Source organism: Heterodontus francisci, chromosome 3 (genome assembly GCF_036365525.1).
Source record: "Heterodontus francisci isolate sHetFra1 chromosome 3, sHetFra1.hap1, whole genome shotgun sequence".
In the NCBI taxonomy this organism is placed as follows: domain Eukaryota; kingdom Metazoa; phylum Chordata; class Chondrichthyes; order Heterodontiformes; family Heterodontidae; genus Heterodontus; species Heterodontus francisci.
In genome coordinates this window covers 30,016,815-30,038,804 of record NC_090373.1, presented here as the reverse complement: position 1 = coordinate 30,038,804, position 21,990 = coordinate 30,016,815, and the positions used below count along the sequence as shown (strand labels likewise).

At 46.3% G+C, this 21,990-nt stretch overlaps 1 long non-coding RNA gene across 1 annotated transcript in view; it reads right to left on the bottom strand.

Annotated features, from left to right (window-relative positions):
- LOC137355513 (uncharacterized) overlaps positions 1-21,415 on the bottom strand; it is a 78,173-nt gene extending 56,758 nt beyond the window's left edge. The window contains exon 1 of the long non-coding RNA XR_010970934.1: positions 21,285-21,415. This is a non-coding gene — a long non-coding RNA (uncharacterized lncRNA). The remainder of the gene's footprint in view (positions 1-21,284) is intronic.
- Between the last annotated feature and the right edge of the window lie 575 nt (positions 21,416-21,990).

The window sequence follows — 21,990 nt, the reverse complement described above, 5'->3', positions numbered from 1 at the left end:
TGGAGGTTTTGAAGGACATTAAGGTGGATAAATCCCCAGGGCCTGACCAGGTGTATCCTAGGATGCTCTGGGAAGCAAGGGAGGAGATTGCTGGGGCCCTGGCAGAGATTTTTGTATCATTGTTAGCCACGGGTGAGGTACCGGAAGACTGGAGGATAGCTAATGTTGTGCCTTTATTTAAGAAGGGCAGCAGAGATAAGCCAGGGAACTACAGGCTGGTGAGCCTTACATCAGTGGTGGGAAATTTATTGGAAGAGATTCTGAGAGACAGGATTTATATGCATCTGGAAAGGCATGGTCTGATTAGGGATAGTCAGCATGGCTTTGTGCGTAGGAAATCATGTCTCACGAATTTGATTGAGTTTTTCGAGGAGGTGACCAAGAGGATTGACGAAGGCAGGGCGATGGACGTTGTCTACATGGACTTTAGCAAGGCCTTTGACAAGGTCCTGCATGGTAGGCTGGTCCAGAAGGTTCGAACACATGGGATCCAGGGTGAGCTAGCCAATTGGATATAAAGTTGGCTTGGTGATAGGAGGCAGAGGGTGGTGGTGGAGGGTTGTTTTTCAGATTGGAGGCCGGTGACCAGTGGTGTGCCGCAAGGATCGGTGCTAGGCCCTCTGTTGTTTGTCATATATATTAATGACTTGGATGTGAATGTAGGGGGCATGATTAGTACGTTTGCAGATGACACCAAAATTGGTGGTATAGTGGACAGTGAAGAGGTTAGTCTAAGGTTACAACAGGATATAGATCAACTGGGAAAGTGGGCAAGGGATTGGCAAATGGAATTTAACGCAGACAAATGCGAAGTGATGCATTTTGGGAAGTTAAACCAGGACAGGACATATACAGTGAATGGCAGGGCCCTGGGGAGTGTTGTTGAGCAGAGAGACCTTGGGGTGCAAGTACATAGTTCCCTGAAAGTGGCAACACAGGTAGACAGGGTGGTGAAGAAGGCGTATGGCATGCTTGCCTTCATCGGCCAAGGCATTGAGTACAAGAGTTGGGACGTAATGTTACAGTTGTACATAACGTTGGTTCGGCCGCATTTGGAATACTGTGTGCAGTTCTGGTCGCCACACTACAGGAAAGATGTGATTAAGCTAGAGAGGGTGCAGAAAAGATTCACAAGGATGTTGCCGGGTTTGGAGGGCTTGAGTTAGAAAGAGAAATTGGATATGCTGGGTCTGTTTTCCCTGGAGCGAAGGAGGCTGAGAGGGGACATGATAGAGGTATATAAAATTATGAGAGGCATAGATAGGGTAGATAGCCAGAGTCTGTTTCCGATGGCAGGGGTGACTAAAACTAGAGGGCATAGATTTAAGGTGAGAGGGAGGAGGTTTAAAGCAGATCAAAGGGGCAAATTTTTCACACAAAGAATAGTGGGTATCTGGAATGAGCTGCCTGAGGAGGTGGTGGAGGCAGGAACAGTAGCGACATTTAAGACGCATCTGGACAGGTACTTGAATGAGCAAGGCATAGAGGGATATGGAATTAATGCAGGCAGGTGGGATTAGTATAAATAGGCATTATGGTCGGCATGGACGCGGTGGGCCGAAGGGCCTGTTTCTATGCTGTACGACTCTATGACTCTAAGACTAAATGCTGCTTTGATGTCAAGGGCAGTCACTCTCACCTCACCTCTTGAGTTCAGCTCTTTTGTCCATGTTTGAACCAAGGCTATAATGAGGTCAGAAGCTGAGTGGCCCTGGCGGAACCCAAACTGAGTTTCACTGAGCAGGTTATTGCTCAGCAAGTGCTGCTTGATAGCACTGTCGATGACACCTTCCATCACTTTACCGATGATCAAGAGTAGACTGATGAGACAGTAATTGGCCGGGTTAGACTTGCCCTGCTTTTTGTGTACAGGACATTCCTAGGCAATTTTCCACATTGCCGGGTAGATGCCAGTGTTGTAGCTGTACTGGAACAGCTTGGCTCGGGGCATGGCTAGTTCTGGAGCACAAGTTTTCAGTACTATTGCCAGAATATTGTCAGGGCCCATAACCTTTGCAATATCCAGTGCCTTCAGTCGTTTCTTGATATCACGCGGAGTGAATCGAATTGGCTGAAGTCTGGCATCTGTGATGCTGGGGACTTCAGGAGGAGGCCTGGATAGAGTGGAGGGGAAGGGCCTATGTACCTTAGCAGAGAGGTCAGTGACGAAGGGGCATAGATTTAAAGTGACTGGTAGAAAGATTAGAAGGGAGATGAGAAAACCCTTTTCACCCAGAGGGTGGTGGGGGTCTGGAACTCACTGCCTGAAAGGGTAGTTGAGGCACAAACCCTCAATTCATTCAAAAGAAGTCTGGATATGCATCTCAAGTGCTGTAATCTGCAGGGCTACGGACCAAATGCTGGAAGGTGAGATTAGAATGGGTGGAACTTTTTTTGTCCGGCACAAACATGATGGGCCAAGTGGCCTCTTTCTGTGCCGTAAATGTTCTATAATTCTATGAACAAAAATCTATTGATTCTCAGTCTCGAAAATTTCTATTGACCCACATGTATCTGCAACCTTTTGGAGGAGAGAGTTTCAGATTTTCACTACTCGTTGTGTGAAGTGCTGCCTAATTTCACTTGAATGGCCCAGCTCTAATTTAAAGATTATGCCCCCTTGTTGTGGATTCCCCCACCAGAGGAAATAGTTTCTATCTATCTACCGTATCAAATCTCTTTATCATTTTAAACACCTTGAACAGATCACCCTTCAACCTTCTAAACTAGGGGGAATAAAAGCTACGTTTATGCAACTTGTCCTCAAAATCTACTCCTTTTAGCCCCAGTAGCATTGATTTTTGATTTAGATTTGATTTAGAGATACAGCACTGAAACAGGCCCTTCGGCCCACCGAGTCTGTGCTGACCATTAACCACCCATTTATACTAATCCTACACTAATCCCATATTCCTACCACATCCTCACCTGTCCCTATATTCCCCTTCCCACCTACCTATACTAGGGGCAATTTACAATGGCCAATTTACCTATCAACCTGCAAGTCTTTTTGGCTGTGGGAGGAAACCAGAGCACCCAGAGGAAACCCACGCAGACACAGGGAGAACTTGCAAACTCCACACAGGCAGTACCCAGAATTAAACCCGGGTCGCTGGAGCTGTGGTGTTAACCACTGCGCCACTGTGCCGCCCTGGTGATTCTGCACTGCACCTCCTCCAATATATCTTTCCTGAGGTGAGGTGCCCAGAAATGAACATAGCATGCCAGATGAGGTATGACTGACGCTTTGTGCAACTGATAGCAAATAAGATAGTGTTTGATATAAAATGAGCTACTTTCCTATAGTTGCACCCGACATAGCTTTAGAAATCCCAACACCATACAAAACCCATATTGTGATTTGCAATTTATTTTAAATAAGAGCTCTAATAAGTAGCTGATAGTAACTAGTACCTTTTCGCCTCCATGTAGTACCGACTCAGTTACTTCCTTTGCTCATTGTATGAGCCTAAAAAGTTAAGGTTGCCCAATTTCTAACCCTCCATACTATGATCAGCATGCAGGAAACACAATGTTTGGGGGATAAGCTGAGCAAACCTTATTTGGTTAGCTGTTTTTCTTCAGCAATAACGACTGCAGTTATGTAATGCAAATGTCCCAAAGGGTTTACAAGAACGAAAATAAGTAAGAGTGGGAGGAGTCTTGTGTGGAGCATTTAAACCGGCACAGAACAGTTGAGCCAAATGGCCTGTTTCTGTGCTGTACATTATGTAATTCTATGCGTTGGATAATTTGTTGGTATTCCACTACAGGTCAAAAAAGCCATGCTCCCATGCATAACAACTGCAGTGGTATAGAGTATATAATGGTATTAGTGAAATTTCTGGACTTAAATTCTATGCTTATCCATAATTTGTTTGGAAATTGGTAAAAGTGTAAATACAGCATGATAAGTTTACAGAGGCAGTTTCCATTATAAGTATGGACATAAAAAATTATAAAGGAAAAATAAAAATAAGGACAGAATATTTTGACTATAAACTGGGAACTGAACTACTTCTGGTGCAATTATTTCCCTGCCCTCTAACTCTACTTTGCCTGACGTTTACTCTTGCCCACAGCTCCTGATTTGTAAAGACACAGGAAATTTGTGTCGCTCATGTTGGGTTGGAAGCTGTGTAGCATAGAATATGCTGCTAAAATCACTTATTAACAATGAGTGAATAGGTCAAATAGTTTTATGTGAGTGTTTTTATGGGTTTGTGTGTATATTTGTATAGAACTTAAAATTTAGTGACCTTGATTACAACAACAACTTGTATTTCTGTAGTGCCTTTGACAGGTGCTATTAAAACAAAAATTGACACTGAGCCATATAAGGAGTTATTAAGGCAGATGACCAAAAGCTTGGTCAAATAGGTAGGTTTTAAGGAACGCCTTAAAGGAAGCAAGAGGGTAGAGCGGCAGAGAGGTGTAGGGAGCGTATTCCACAGCTTGGGGCCCAGGCAGCTGAAGGTACGGCAACCAATGGTGGAGTGATTAAAATTGGGGATAGGGGACTTGGAGGAGTGCGGATATCTCAGAGGGTTGTAGGGCGCGGAGGTTAGGCGGGGTGAAGATAGGGATTTGAAAACAAGGATGAGAATTTTTAAATTGTGGCATTGCTCAACTGGGAGTCAATGTAGGTCAGCGAGCACAGGGGTGATGGGTGATTGGGATTTGGTGCAAGTAAGGACACAGAGAGCAGAGTTTTGGATGACCTCAAGTTTATGAAGGATAGAATATGGGAAGCTGGCCAGTAGTGCGCTGGAATAGTCATGTCGAGAGGTAACAAAGGCATGGATGAAGGTTTCAGCAGCAGATGAACTGAGGCAGGGGCAGAGTCAAACGATGTTATGGAGGTGGTGATAAGCAGCCTTCGTGATGACACAGATATGAGTCAGAAGATTATGGGTCAGAGAGGTTTTTCTGAGTGCTGACTCAAAACCCAGATACAATGTTGCTGATTAGATAATCATTTACTCAGAATTTAACACAACAGAGACGAGCCAATTCCATCTCATTTGCACGGAATGCTCCAGTCCAGGCCATTGATAATTGACAGAATCCAATTCAAGTAAATCCCATTTTCTGATCAAGGGATAACCTCAGAGTAACCTCCTTAAATTCCAAATTGTCCAAAGCTGAGTTGCCCGTGTCTCATCCCACATTAAGTCCTGCTCGACCATTCCCCCAATCATTGGTGACCTACATTGGCCCACAATTACCCTGATGCATTGAATTTAAAATCCTCATCATCATCTTCAAATTTTTTGTGGCCTTGACTCACCCAAACTCTTCAACATTCTCCAGATTTATAACCCCTTCCCTTCAACTCTGGCCTTCAGCACACCCTGTCTGGCCATGGCTCAGTGGGTAGTACTCTCACCTCCTGGTCAGATGTTTGTGAGTTTAAGCCCCTATCCAGGGACTTGAGTACCTAATCCAGGCTGACACTTCGGTACAATTTTGAGAGAGTGCTGTATTGTTGGAGGTGCTGTCTTTCGGAAGAAATGTTAAACTGAGGCCCTGGCTGTTGGGCACATGGACGTAAAGCATCCAATGGCACTTGCTTAGCAATAGCCTGCTTATTGACGCTCAATTTGGGTTCCACCAGGGCCACTCAGCTCCTGACCTCATTACAGCCTTGGTTCAAACATGGACAAAAGAGCTGAACTCAAGAGGTGAGGTGAGAGTGACTGCTCTTGACATCAAAGCAGCATTTGACTGAGTATGGCATCAAAGAGTCCTAGCAAAACTGGAGTCAATGGGAATCAGGGGGAAAGCTCTCCACTGTTGGAGTCATACCTAGCGCAAAGGAAGATGGTTGTGGTTTTTGGAGGTCAATTATCGCAGCCCCAGGACATCACTGCAGGAGTTCCTCAGGGTAGTGTCCTAGGCCCAACCATCTTCAGCTGCTTCACCTTCCTACAATCATAAGATCAGAAGTGGGGATGTTCGCTGATGATTGCATTATGTTCAGCACCATTTGTGACTCCTCAGGTACTGAAGCAGCCCTTGACCAGATGCAACAAGCCCTGGACAACATCCAGGCTTGGGCTGATAAGTGGCAATTAACATTCGCGCCACATAAGTGCCAGGCAATGACCATCTCCAATAAGAGAGAAACTAACCATCTCCCCTTGACATTCAATGGGATTACAATCACTGGATCCCCCACTATCAACATCCTGGGGTTACCATTGACCAGAAACTGAACTGGACCTGCCACATAAATACTGTGGCTACAAAAGCAGGTCAGAGGTTGGGAATTCTGTGGTGTGTAACCCACCTCCTGACTCCCCAATGCTTGTCCACCATCTACAAGGCACAAGTCAGGAGTGTGATGGAATACTCTCCACTTTCCTGGATGAGTGCAGCTCCAACAACACTCAAGAAGCTCAACAACATCCAGGGCAAAGCAGCCCACTTGATTGGCACCCCATTAACCACCTTAAACATTCATTCCCTTCACCACCGATGCACAATGGCTGCAGTGTGTACCATCTATCAGATGCACTGCAGCAACACACCAAGGCTCCTTAGGCAACACCTTCCAAATCCGCAACCTCTTCCACCTAGAGGACAAGGGCAGCAGATGCAAGGGAACACCACCACCTGCAAGTTCCCCTCCAAGTTACACACCATCCTGACTTGGAACTATATCACCGTTCCTTCACTGACGTTGGGTCAAAATCCTGGAACTCCCTTCCTAACAGCACTGTGGGTGTTCCTAGACCCCAAGGCCTGCAGCGGTTCAAGAAAGCAGCTCATCACCACCTTCTCAAGGGCAATTAGGGATAAGCAATAAATGCTGGCCTAGCCTGTGATGCTCACATCCCGTGAATGAATAAAAAAGAATTCAAAATTCTCTGTCCAAGCCAATATTTATCCCTCAGCTAGTGCTACCTTGCTGTGTGTAAATTAGCTGCCTGTTTTTCAACAGTAAAAACACATTCAAAAGTAATTCATTGATTGTGTATCATCTTGAATTGACATGATACTGAGGTACTATATAAATTCAAGTTTATTTTGTTTTATGGGGTTTTTTGGGGGGGGCAGGTAAAGGCATTGGCTATTCAGGGTGGGGGGGGGATGGTGCTGTGCAGAGACCAAGGATGGTAAGAGATGCTGATGAGTTGCTGCACAGCACTCTGTTGGGGAAGGTGAACAACCAGAGATCGTGGTCCATATTGGCACCAATGACATAGGCAAAAAGAGTGATGAGGTCCTGCCGGCAGATTTGAAGGAGCTAGGAAAGGAATTAAAAAGTAGGACCTCAAAAGTAGTAATCTCCGGATTACTCAAAGTGCCACACACGATGGAGTACAGAAATTGGAGGATAATGCAGCTGCTTGTGTGGCTGGAGAGATGGTGATGGAGGGTGAGCTTCAGATTCCTGGGGCATCAGGACTTGTTCTGGAGGAGATGAGGCCTATACAAGCCAATAGTCAATAAAGAATGAAACCGGATGGACCACCCGGCATTGGCCTAGGCACTGGAAATGACAATGGCAAACCCAGCCCTGTCGACCCTGCAAAGTCATCAGAAGTCAGGAAGGTCAGAAGTGGGGATGTTCGCTGATGATTGCACAATGTTCAGCACCATTCGCAACTCCTCAGATACTGAAGCAGTCCGTGTAGAAATACAGCAAGACCTGGACACTATCCAGGCTTGGGCTGATAAGTGGCAAGTAACATTCGCACCACACAAGTGCCAGGCAATGGCTATCTCCAACAAGAGCAACACTAACCATCGCCCCTTGACATTCAATGGTATTACAATTGCTGAATCCCCCATTATCAACATCCTAGTTGTTACCAATGACCAGAAACTGAACTGGAGTAGCCATATAAATACCATGGCTACAAGAGCAGGTCAGAGGCTAGGAGTCCTTTGGCACGTAACTCATCTCCTTAATCCTCAAAGCCTGTCCACCATCTCCAAGACACAAGTCCGGAGTGTGATGGAATACTCTCCACTTGCCTGGATGGGTGCAGCTCCAATAACACTCAAGAAACCCGACACCATCCAGGATAAAGCAGCCCACTTGATTGGCACTCCATCCTCAAACGTGTACTCCCACCACCACCGAAACACAGTGGCAGCAGTGTGTACCCTCTACAAAATGCACTGCAGCAACTCACCAAGGCTACTCTGGCAGCACCTTCCAAACCCGTGACCTCTACCACCTGGAAGGACAAGGGCAGCAGATGCATAGGAACACCACCACCTGCAAGTTCCCCTCCAAGCCACACGCCATCCTGACTTAGAACTATATCGCCATTCCTTCACTGTCGCTGGTCAAAATCCTGGAACTCCCTTCCTAACAGCACTGTGGCTGTATCTACCCCACATGGACTGCAGCGGTTCAAGAAGGCAGCTCACCACCACCTTCTCAAGGGCAATTAGGGATGGGCAATAAATGCTGGCCTGGCCAGTGATGTCCACATCCCATAAAACGAATAAAAGAAAATTGGTCTGGAGAGTTCATATATCTTGTTTTATAGTTAAAGAATTATACAACAAGTTTTCACATTTTAAAACTGTAACAACTAAACTCAAAATCGACATTAATTAAACGGTACTCAATAGGTAGCTAATACACTAAATTACAGAGAAAGGTATTTCCCATTCATTTATTAACACACTTGAAAGCCCCACACCACATTTATACATTATACAGTATAAAAGGTATCCTGGAAGCTAAACATCCCAAACTCCTCTCAGTCGCAATGAGTTAGAACTCCCAGACCATTCTCAAAAATCAATGTCCTCTTCACTCACTTCTCCCGAACATATTCGACTGATCTTGCATTAATAATGCACTCTCCAATGACCCTGTTGGTCTTTTCCCCTCCTCAAACCTCACAACTTTCAAATCGGGTTCAAGTCTTTCCTGCTTTTTGCTGTATCGCTGATCTGAGAGCAGATGTTTCTCTCTGTCTTTCTCTCTTTTGGCTGCACAGCTCTGCTTGCTGGTCTTCCTTTCTTCCTTTCAGCCTGCCTCCAGACCGAGGAAAGCCTGCTGAATTTATCAAGTTCAACAGTCAATAGTTGTTTTCCTTTTACAATTCGCAGAGATCATAAATCTAACCATAGCAAAATCACCAGGGACTTCCTTTGTTTCGAGGTATTAACAATTGCAACTCGAATTTGCATCCTTGAGCCCCTGGCTTCCTGCTTACAATCTTTGAATCTGAGAGCGCAAAACCTATTGTTCTTCAGGTGTTACAACCTTGCACCCTGCTCTCAAAAAGGTCTTTGATCTGGGTTCCTTCTTTCCATGGTAACTAAGACCTCTGGCTTGTCTTGGGGCAGAATTAGTGTGAGGTAATGGGCTGCATGGGCCCCTCTGAGGTGGGGTCGGAGGCGCGTGGGGCCCATAGAATCGCAATAGAAGGCGGCTGCGGAGGGCCCATTGTCACCTCATTGCCAAGTGATTTTGCCAAGGGTAGGATAGACCAACGACGGCCTTCCCGCCCAGAGACCAAATTGAGACTCTCAATCGGCCTGTTAATGGCCACAAGGGCCTCTTTCCCCCCACAGCTCGGTTTTAACCAGCAGTGGGGGGTGCCTCTGCCGCACAGGGAGGGCACCCTGTAATACGAGTCACCCTCTATGCGGCTTGGGGGTTCCCTCCTTTGTGTGCAATTTGTGGCCCACTGAGGACACCTGCCTGCAAAAAAAATCACCTCCATGGACCCCCTCCCCCTGCTCTTCATGCCCACTCTCCCACCACCCCCCCCTCACCGGGACCTTCCAGTCTGGCCCCGGTAACTCCGCCTCACTTCCCTGAGGTCCGAGGGTTCCAGCATTGCGACTGGGTCAAATGCCTCTGCAGTACCAGCAGTGGCCACCGCTCCCAGTGGCGCTGCCGATGCTGCTGAGCTGCTGGCCCTCTGTTTGACTGGCAGCTCTTGGAGGCTAGATCCTCGTCTTTAAAGGCACAGAGATCGCGGCACTGGAAGCTTCACCTCCGAAACAATGGAGGATCGCGCTGGGGTAGGGGGAGCTCAAAAAGGCCAAGGCGGGGATCCCCCCCCGCCTTATTGGCCCAGTGCTGGGAGCCCTGCCGGCTGCACAAAATCCAGCCCCACAGGCCTCCTCTGAATCCATTTTACATTGCTTTAAAGATCCAGTTTTTAAAACATAACCATACTACAAAGTCCAGCCTTCATAACAATATCATGGCAGGGAGGTTTGTTCATACTGTTGGGAAGAGTATAGACTAGCTTGGTAAGGGGATTGAAACCTGCGTGTAGATTCAGAAGGGAGACAGGCAAAGCTGGAAATGGAAGGCAGGAAATTAATAAGGGAGTATGGAAGGCAGAGAAAACAAATGTTGTTGAGTGATTAGTGGCGTTGACTTCAATGCAAGGAGTCTCAGTGAATAAGGAAGATGAGCTGAGGGCAAGATAGACACTTGGAAGAATGATATCATAGCTGTTACTGAAATCTGGCTTTAAGGGCAGGAATGGCAGCTCAACATTCCTGGTTTCGGGATAGAGAGGGGGATAACAAAAAGGGAGGGTGGGTTGCAGTAATGGTTAAAGAAACAATTACAGCTGTGTGGAGGGATAAAATGCTAGAAGGAGCATTAAATGAAGCCATTGGGTTGAACTGAAGAACATAAAAGGGGAAATCGCACTGCTGGGAGTATACTATAGACCCTCAAACAGAGGGCGATAGAAGAGCAAATATGTAGGCAAATTGCTGAAAAGTGTAGAAACAAAAGGGCAGTTAATAGGGGATTTCAACAACCCTAATATTAACTGGGATAATATCAGTTTAAAGGTATAGAAGTCACAGAATACTTAAAATGCATTCAGGAGAACTTTTTTAGCCCATACATAGTAAGTCCAACACGAGAAGGGGTGGTTCTTAGTTTTAGGGAATGAAGCTAGGCAGGTGGAAGGAGAGCATTTTAGTGGTAGTGATCATAATTCAATTAGATTTAGAGTGATTATGGAAAAGGGCAAAGAGAGACCAAGGGTAAAATTTTTAACTTGGTGTAAAGCCAATTCTACTCAGCTGAGAGGTGATTTGGCAAAAGTGGACTGGAAACAGCTACTTGAAGGTAAATCAGTGTCAGAGGCATTCAAGCAGGAGTTAAAGACAATTCATAGAATCTTAGAAAGTATAGCACAGAAGGAGGCCATTTGGCCCATCGTGTCCATGCTGGCTCTCTGCAAGAGCAACTCATCTAGTCCCACTCCCCTGCCTTTTCCCCATAGTCCTGCAATTTTTTACTCTTCAGATAATTATCCAGTTTTTTTTGAAGGCCTTGATTGAATCTGCCTCCATCACACTCTCAGGCAGTGTGCTCCACATCCTAACCACTCGATGCTTAAACAAGTGTTTCCTCATGTTGCCGTTGTTTCTTTTGCCAATCACCTTAAATCTGTGTCCTCTGGTTTTGCTTCCTTCGACTAATAGGGACAGTTTCTATCTACTCTGTCCAGACTGTCATGATTTTGAACCCCTCTATCAAATCTTTTCTTAATCTTTTCTTCTCCAAGGAGAACAGCCCCAGCTTCTCCAAACTATCCGTGTAATTGAAGTTCCTCATCCCTGGAACTATTCATGTGAATATTTTCTGCACCTTCTCTAATGCCGTAACATCCTTCCTAGAGTGTGGTGTCCCGAACTGGACACAATTCTCCAGTTGAGGCCAAACCAGTGTTTCATACAGGTTTATCATAACTTCCTTGTTTTTGTACTCTATGCCCCTATTCAGAACAAATATGTTGCCTGAAAGAAAAAGGGTGGGACTTATAAATCTCGACAGCCCCAGATGTCAAAGAGCATAAAGAATTGGGTAAAGCAAAAAAAAGGGAAGCTTAGATCAAATGCCAAGAACTCAAAACTGCAGAAAGCCTGGAGGAGTACAAAAGTACAGGTATGTAATTAAAAAGAAAATTAGGAAAGCAATGAGAGGGCATGAAAAACATGGCAAATAAAATCAAGGAAAACTCAAACTTTTCGTTTATCTTCACAAAACAGGGGGGCAATGCAAATTTTGTAGTTGAGGAGCAGGAGTGTGAAATATTAGATAGTACAAACATAGAGAGGAAGTATTAAGAGGTTTAGCATCTTTGAAAGTGGATAAACCACCAGGCCTGGATGAACTGTATCCCAGCCTGCAAAGAGAAGCAAGGGAGGAAATAGTGGAGGCTCTGACCATCATTTTCCTATTGTCTCTACCTATCGGTGTGGTGCTGGAGGACTGCTAACATTGTACCATTGTTTAAAAAGGCAGGAAGGTATAGACTGAGTAATTACAGGCCAGTCAGCCTAAACTCAGTGGTGGGAAATTTGTTGAAAAAATTCTGAGGGACAGTATAAATTGTCATTTAGAGAGGCATGGATTAATCAAGGACAGTCAGCAAGGATTTACTATGGGAAAGTTGTGTCTGACTAGCTTAATTAAATTTTTAGAGGAGGTAACAAGGAGGGTTGATGAGGGTAGCATATTTCCTGAAGTCTAGATGGATTTCAGCAAGCCTTTTGACATGGTTCCCCATGGCAGACTTCCTTTTTCCTTTTTGGCCTCCTTGTCTCAAACGACAATGGGTAAGCGCCTAGATGTGGTCAGTGGTTTGTGGAGCAGCACCTGGAGTGGCTATAAAGGCCAATCCTAGAGTTACAGACTCTTCCACAGGTGCTACAGGTAAAGTTGGTTGTCGGGGCTGTTATGCAGTTGGCTCTCTCCTTACACTTCTGTCTCTTTTCCTGCCAACTGCTGAGTCTCTTCGGCTCGCCTCTCTTCAGCCCCGCCTTTATAGCTGTCCGCCAGCTCTGGCGATCGCTGGCAAATGACTCCCACGACTTGTCGCAGGACTTCATGTCACGTTTGCAGATGTCTTTAAAGCGGAGACATGAACGGCTGGTGGGTCTGATACCAGTGACGAGCTCGCTGTACAATGTGTCCTTGGGGATCCTGCCATCTACCATGGCCAAGCCATCTCAAGCGCCGCTGGCTTAGTAGGGTGCATATGCTGGGGATGTTGGCTACCTGGAGGACTTCTGTGTTGGAGATACAGTATGTAATTAAAAAGAAAACTGGGTAAGCAATGCGAGGGCATGATAAACCTGGCAAGTAAAATCAAGGAAAACTCAAACTTTTCCTGCCACCTGATGCCAAGGATTCTCCGGAGGCAGCGAAGATGGAATGTGTTGAGACGTCGCTCTTGGCTGACATACATTGTCCAGGCCTCGCTGCCATAGAGTAAGGTACTGAGGACACAGGCTTGAAACACTCGGACTTTTGTGTTCCGTGTCAGTGCGCCATTTTCCCACACTCTCTTGGCCAGTCTGGACGTAGCAGTGGAAGCCTTTCCCATGCGCTTGTTGATTTCTGCATCGAGAGACAGGTTACTGGTGATAGTTGAGCCTAGGTAGGTGAACTCTTGAACCACTTCCAGAGTGTGGTCGCCGATATTTATGGATGGGGCATTTGTGACGTCCTGTCCCATGATATTCGTTTTCTTGAGGCTGATGGTTAGGCCAAATTCATTGCAGGCAGCCACAAACCTGTCAATGAGTCTCTGCAGACACTCTTCTGTGTGGGATGTTAATGCAGCATCGTCAGCAAAGAGGAGTTCCCTGGTGAGGACCTTCTGTACTTTGGTCTTCGCTCTTAGACGGGCAAGGTTAAACAACCTGCCCCCTGATCTTGTGTGGAGGAAAATTCCTTCTTCTGAAGACTTGAACGCATGTGAGAGCAGCAGGGAGAAGAAGATCCCAAACAATGTAGGTGCGAGAACACAGCCCTGTTTCACGCCACTCAGGATAGGAAAGGGGTCTGATGAGGCACCGCTATGCTGAATTGTGCCTTTCATATTGTTATGGAATGAGGTGATGATACTTAGTAGCTTTGGTGGCCATCCGATCTTTTCTAGTAGTCTGAAGAGACCACGTCTGCTGACGAGGTCAAAGGCTTTGGTGAGATCATGAAAGCAACGTAGAGGGGCATCTGTTGTTCACGGCATTTCTCCTGTAGCTGTCGAAGGGAGAACAGCATGTCAATGGTGGATCTCTCTGCTCGAAAGCCATACTGTGCTTCAGGGTAGACACGCTCAGCCAGCTTCTGGAGTCTGTTTAAAATGACTCAAGCTAAGGCTTTCCCCACTATGCTGAGCAGCGAGATTCCACGGTAGTTGTTGCTGTCACCGCGGTCACCCTTGTTCTTACAGAGGGTGATGATATTGGTATTACGCATGTCCTGTGGTACTGCTCCCTCGTCCCATCACAGGCAAAGCACTTCATGGAGTGCTGAGAGTATAGCAGGCTTGGCACACTTGATTATTTCGGGGTAATGCCGTCCTTTCCAGAGGCTTTTCCGCTAGCTAGAGAATCAATGGCATTACTGAGCTCCGATTTTGTTGGCTGTTCGTCCAGCTCATCCATGACTGGCAGAGACTGGGCTGCATTGAGGGCGGTCTCAGTGACAACATTTTCCCTGCTCCACCCAGCGGTCCATTTGCTTGCGTTGGTCAGTGATCGTGTCCCCTGATTTAGATTTGAGGGGGGCGATCTTCTTGACAGTTGGCCCAAAAGCTCTCTTAATGCCATCATACATTCCTCTGATATTTCTGGTGACAGAGGCCAGCTGAATACAACTGCATAGGTGTTGCCAGTAGTCATTTTCACAGCGCCTGGCTGTTCTTTGTGCGGTGCTTCTGGCAGCTTTAAGTGCTAAGAATGTTAACTCGCTGGGGGCTTTCTTGTTGTTCAGCAGTGCAGTGCGCTTGGCGGCTATGACTGGTTCCATCTCTTCAAAGTGAGACTGAAACCAATCTACAATCTGCTTCTCACGTTTACCAAAGGTGGTCATTGCTGACTCATAGATGGTGTCTCTGATGTGGGCCCACTTGGTCTCTGGATCCCCTGCAGGAGTGTTTTGAAGGGCTTTGTCAAGCAAATTGAGAAACTTTTGTGACAGCTGTGGGTAAGAAATTCTGGTAGTGATGATGCACGGGCAGCCATTCTGCTTGGAGTGATGTAACTTCTTTCATTTGAATCTAACTTTGCTGCACACCAGGGGGTGGTCGGTGTCACAGTCCGCACTGTGGAAGCTGCGTGTGATTTGAGCACTGTTTACGGAGGCTCACCTTGTGACAATGAGGTCCAGCTGGTGCCAATGACATGATTTGGGTGCCTCCAAGAAACCAGGTAACAGGGTTTAGTTTGAAAGAACGAGTTGGTGATGCAGAGGTTATGATAGGTACACAACTCAAGCAGTTTCTTTCCATTCTCATTCATCCTTCCAATGCCATAGCACCCAAGGCAGGAGGGCCATGAATCATGGTCGGCCCCAACCCTGGCATTAAAGTCCCCCAGCAGGAACAAATGTTAGGAATGCTACTAATGATATTATGGAGTTCCTCGTAGAATTGGTCTTTAACTTCAGGTGGGGAGCAGAGTGTTGGAGCATAGATGCTGAGTAGGTGTACTGGACCAGAGGCGGTGAACAGTCGGATGGACAGAACACGTTCCGAGCCATTCGAGGGTGGCTCTATCATGCTGAGCAAAGAGTTTCTGATGGCGAAGCCCACTCCATGCTGTCTTGGTTCTTCAGGATCCCTACCCTGCCAGAAGAAGGTGTAGTCTTGCTCTCTTAGAGATCCGCTCACAGGGAGGCGTGTCTCCTGAAGTGCTGCAATGTCCACATTGAGTCTACTGAGCTCGTTGTTAATGATGGCAGTCTTCTGAGAGTCGTCGATTTGTGTAGGATCTTCCGACAGGCCTGGTCAGAAAAGTAAAAGCCCATGAGATGCAAGGGCAAATTGTCACTGGACTAGTAACCCAGAGACCCGGGGTATTGCTCTGGGGACATGGGTTTGAATCCCATCATGGCAGAAGGTGGAATTTGAATTCAATTGATAAATCTAGATTTAAAAAGCTATTCTAATGATGGCCATGAAACCATTCACGATTGTTGTAAAAACCCATCCGCTTCACTAATGTCCTTTAGGGAAGGAAATCTGCTGTCCTTACCTGGTCTGGCCTACATGTGACACCAGACCCACAGCAATGTGGTTGACTCAAAACTGCCTGTTGAAATGGCCTAGCAAGCCACTCAGTTGTTTCTAACTGTTACAAAGTCAATAAGGAATGAACCGGATGGAGCATCCGGCATCAACCTAAGCACCGGAAACGACAACGGCAAACCAAGCCCTGTCAACCCTGCAAAGTCCTCCTTACTAACATCTGGGGGCGTGTGCCGAAGTTGGGAGAGCTGTCCCACAGACTAGTCAAGCAACACCCTGATATAGTCATACTCACCAAATCATACCTTACAGACAATGTCTCAGACACTGCCATCACCATCCCTGGATATGTCCTGTCCCACTGGCAAGACAGACCGAGCAGAGGTGGCGGCAAAGTGGTATACAGTCGGGAGGGAGTTGCCCTGGGAGCTCTCAACATCAACTCCGGACCCCATGAAGTCTCATGGCATCAGGTCAAACATGGGCAAGGAAACCTCCTACTGATTACAACCTACCGCCCTCCCTCAGCTGATGAGTCAGTACTCCTCCATGCTCAACACCATTTGGAGGAAGCACTGAGGGTGCCAAGGGTGCAGAATGTACTCTGGGTGGGGGACTTCAATGTCCATCACCAAGAGTGGCTCAGTAGCACCATTACTGACCGGGCTAGCCAGGTTCTGTAGGTCATAGCTGCTAGACTGGGTCTGCGGCAGGTGGTGAAAGAACCAACAAGAGAGAAAAACATATTTGACCTTGTCCTCACCAATCTGACTGTCGCAGATGCATCTGTCCATGACAGTATTGTTAGGAGTGACCACCGCACAGTCCTTGTGGAGATGAAGCCCCGTCTTCACATTGAGGATACCCTCCATCGTGTTGTGTGACACTATCACCGTGCTAAAAGGGATAGATTTTGAACAGATATACCAACTTAAAACTGCGCATCCATAAGGCGCTGTGGACCATCATCAGCAGCAGAATTGTATCCAACCACAATCTGTAACCTCATGACCCGGCATATTCCCCATTCTACCATTACCATCAAGCCAGGAGACCAACCCTGGTTCAATGAAGAGTGCAGCAGGACATGCCAGGAGCAGCACCAGGCATACCTCAAAATAAGGTATCAACCTGGTGAAGCTACAACACAGGACTACTTGCATGCCAAACTGCATAAGCAGCATGCAATAGACAGAGCTAAGCGATGCCATAACCAACGGATCAGATCTAAGCTCTGCAGTCCTGCCACATCCAGACGTGAATGGTGGTGGACAATTAAACAACTAATTGGAGGAGGTGGCTCCACAAATATCCCCATTCTCAATGATGGGGGAGCCCAGCACATCAGTGCGAAAGATAAGGCAGAAACATTTGCAACAATCTTCAGCCAGAAGTGCCGAGTGGATGATCGGCCTCCTCCTGAAGTCCCCAGCATCACAGATGCCAGTCTTCAGCCAGTTCAATTCACTCCATGTGATATCAAGAAACAACTGAAGGCACTGGATACTGCAAAGGCTATGGGCCCTGAAAACGTTCTGGCAATAGTACTGAAGTCTTCTGCTCTCGAACCTGCTGCGCCCCTAGCCAAGATGTTCCAGTACGACTACAACACAGGCATCTACCCAGCAATGTGGAAAATTGCCCAGGTATGTCCTATACACAAAAAGCAGAGCAAATCTGACCTGGCCAATTACCGTCCCCTCAATCATCAGTAAAGTGATGGAAGATGTCATCAACAGTGCCATCAACGGTACTTGCTTTGCAATAACCTGCTCAGTGACTCTCAGTTTGAATTCCGACAGGACCCTCAGCTCCTGACCTCATTACAGCCTTGGTTCAAACATGGACAAAAGAGCTGAACTCAAGAGGTGAGGTGAGAGTGACTGCCCTTGACATCAAGGCAGCATTTGACCGAGTATGGCATCAAGGAGCCCTAGCAAAACTGAGGTCAATGGGAATCAGGGGGAAAACCCTCCGCTGGTTGGCATCATACCTAGCGCAAAGGAAGATGGTTGTGGTTGTTGGAGGTCAATCATCTCAGTCCCAGGACATCACTGCAGGAGTTCCTCAGGGTCGTGTCCTAGGTCCAACCATCTTCAGCTGCTTCATCAATGACCTTCCTTCAATCATAAGGTCAGAAGTGGGGATGTTCGCTGATGATTGCACAATGTTCAGCACCATTTGTGACTCCTCAGATACTGAAGCAGTCCGTGTAGAAATGCAACATCCAAGCTTGGGCTGATAAGTGGCTAGTAACCTTTGCACCACACAAGTGCCAGGCAACGACTATCTCAAACAAGAGAGAATCTAACCATCTCCCCTTGACATTCAAAAGCATTACGATTGCTAAATTCCCCACTATCAACATCCTGGGGTGTTACCATTGACCATAAACTGAACTGGAGTGGCCATATAAATACCGTGGCTACAAGAGCAGGTCAGAGGCTAGGAATCTTGCAGCAAGTAACTCACCTCCTGACTCCCCAAAACCTGTCCATCATCTACAAGGCACAAGTCAGGAGTATGATGGAATACTCTCCACTTGCCTGGATGGGTGCAGCTCCAACAACACTCAAAAAGCTCAACACCAACCTGGACAAAGCAGCCTGCTTGATTGGCACCCCATCGACAAACATTCACTCCCTCCATCTCCGGCGCACAGTGGCAGCAGTGTGTACCATCTATAAGATGCACTGCAGCAACGCACCAATGATTCTTTGAGTGCACCTTCCAAACCCGTGACCTCTACCAACTAGAAGAACAAGGGCAGCAAATACATGGGAACACCACTAACTGCAAGTTCCCCTCCAAGCCACACTCCATCCTGACTTGGAACTATATCGCCTTTCCTTCACTGTCGCTGGGTCAAAATCCTGGAACTCCCTTCCTAACAGCACTGCGGGTGTACCTACCCCACATGAACTGCAGCAGATCAAGAAGGCAGCTCCCCACCACCTTCTCAAGGGCAATTAGGGATGGGCAATAAATGCTGGCCTAGCCAGCGATGCCCATATCTCATGAATGAAAAAAAAAGGCAAGTTTGATCCAAAATTGACTCAATGGCAGAAAACAAAGGGTTATACGCGACAGGTGTTTTTGTCATTGCAAGCTGGTTTCCAATGGGCTGCTGCAGGACTCAGTACTGGGTCCCTTGCTTTTTGTAGTGTATATCAATGATTTAGACTTAAATGTGGAAGCATTATTAATAAGTTTGCAGGTTCTACAAAAATTGGACCTGAGGTTGATAGTGAGGAAGAAAGCTGTAGACTGCAGGAAGTTATCAATAAACTGGTCAGATGGGCAGTGGTCAGCTGGAAAATGGTGTTAGGCTGGATGGCTCTTTTTCAGCTGGCACAGACACAATGGAATTCAATCTGGAGATGAGTGAGGTAATGCATTTGGGGAGGGCAAACATGGCAAGGGAATAGGTTACTGAGAAGTGTAGAGGAACCTTGGAGTGCATGTCCACAGATCCCTGAAAGTAACAGGACAGGTAGGTATGGTCGTTAAGAAGGCATACGGAATACTTTCCTTTATTGGCAGAGGCATAGAATATAAAAGCAAGGAGGTTATGCTAGAACTATATAAAACACTAGTTAGGCCACAGCTAGAGTACTGCGTACAGTTCTGGTCACTGCATTACAAGAAGGCTGTGAATGCACTAGAGAGGGTACAGAGGAGATTTATGAGGATGTTGCCAGGAATGGAGAATTTTAGCTATGAGGAAATATTGGATAGGCTGGGGTTTTCTTTGGCACAGAAAAAGTTGAGGGGAGATTTAACTGAGGTGTATAACATTATGAGGGTCCTAGATAGAGTGCTTAGGAAGGACCTATTTCCCTTAGCAGAGAGGTCAATAACCAGTAGGGATAGATTGAAAGTAATTGGTAGAAGGATTAGAGCAGGGGGTTGAGAAGAAATTTTTTCACACAGAGGGTGGTGGGGGTCTGGAACTCACTGCCTGAGAGGGTGGTAGAGGCAGAAACCCCTGACACATTCAAAAAGTACTTGGACATGCAATTGAAATGCTGTAACCTACAGGGCTATGGACCAACAGCTGGAAAGTGATTTTCAGCTGGATGGCTTTTTGTCAGCTGGCACTGACACAATGGGTCAAATGCCCCTCTACTGTGCTGTAGACTTTCTATGTTTCCAACAGTTCTAAATCCAGAAGCCAGCTTTGAATTCTTCAAGAACTTCCAGCGTTTTTGAACTCAAACGCTCGCAATGACTTAGTGCATTTTACAATATGAATAGGCAGTGCAAAATTCCAAAGACAAAGTTTCACTTGTCACAACTGACAACTGGTAAACAGGTGCCAACAGCTCTACAGAGGGGGACTGGCAAAACGAGAAGAAGCAGCAATACTGTAAAGTTGCCAAAGTGATCAAATCCACATTGGTCTAAGAGAGCATTGCAGCCCAGTGTAAATACCAAATAGGCCATTGGTCCAGTAAGTGATGCTGTAGCACCACTGCCAGCAGGAAGGTGGAATTGATAATGGTAAAAGTTGACAAGAATTGCACATGGACGTACTGGCCTTTTCATGATTAATTCTAAATAAATGCAATAAATAGGCAGCAATGGGCTCCCAAACATTACATAAACACCCTTGGCAAGATGTATTGTCATGGAGTTGTGCACAAAGCCCAATAAAGCCACTGCTTTAATACTTTGCAGAATTCTAAGAACTGGCAATACTAAAAGCTGCAGCAGCCAGGCTCACAATCCATGGGGTCAAAGATAATACAGGATTTGTGTGCATTTCTGATTTCTGCCACCAGAGGGTCACATCAACCTACAATCAGTAAAGCAGCAGGCATTTTAGTCATTTTACATTTCAATCAGCATAGGGAGCTTTTCCTGAACGCTGACTAAACAAGCCATAGATGTTGCTAATTAGATAATTTACTTTAAAACTCGAACGCGACAGAGTTATGTTCCAAGCCATTTGCACGGAGTACTCCAGTCCAGGTCACTGTTAATTGTCAGAATCCCATTTTTTGATTAAGGGTGATCTTAGAGTAACCTCCTGAAACTCCAACTTGTCCAGAGCTCAGTTGCCTATGTCCTGGCCCACATTAAGTCCTATCCATCCATTCCCCTAAACCTTGGTGACCTACATTGGCCCACAATTAAAATCCTCTTCCTTATCTTCAAATTCCTCCATGGCCTTGTCTCACCCAATCTCTACAACATTCTCCAGCTTTCCTCTTCCTCTTCCCCACCCTCTAGCTCTGGTCTTTTGTACACCTTGTCCAGCCATGGCTCAGTGGATAGCACTCTCACCTCAGAGTCAGAAGGTTTTAGGTGCAAGCTGCTCTCCAGAGACTTGAGGTGCTGGCTTGCAAGATGAGATGTCAATCTGAGGCACTGTCTGACTTTTCCGGGTGGATGTTTTAGAGCAGGAGTGTTCTCCCTCAGTGTGCTGATGACTATTTATCTCTCAACAAACAGCTAAGAAAAGCAGGTTATGTGGTCATTGTTGCATTGTTGTTTCCGGAAGCTTGCTGTGTGCAAATTTGCTGCTGTGTTTCCTAACTTATAACTTGGCTGTAAAGTGCTTTGGTACGTGCTGAAGTTGAAAAAGGTGCTATATAAGTACAAATTCTTTCCTTCTATTTTCTTAATTGAAGTTCCTTTGGAGCCAGGAAAGTTAAAGGGTGAATTGAGACATCGCCAAACCAACATGCTATAGTGTTTTTGAACAGCACAGAAACATAGGAACATAGAATTAGAATTAGAACATTACAGCGCAGTACAGGCCCTTCGGCCCTCGATGTTGCACCGACCTGTGAAACCATCTGACCTAAACTATTCCATTTTCATCCATATGTCTATCCAATGACCACTTAAATGCCCTTAAAGTTGGCGAGTCTACTCCTGTTGCAGGCAGGGTGTTCCACGCCCCTACTACTCTCTGAGTAAAGAAACTACCTCTAACATCTGTCCTATATCTATCACCCCTCAACTTAAAGCTATGTCCCCTCGTGTT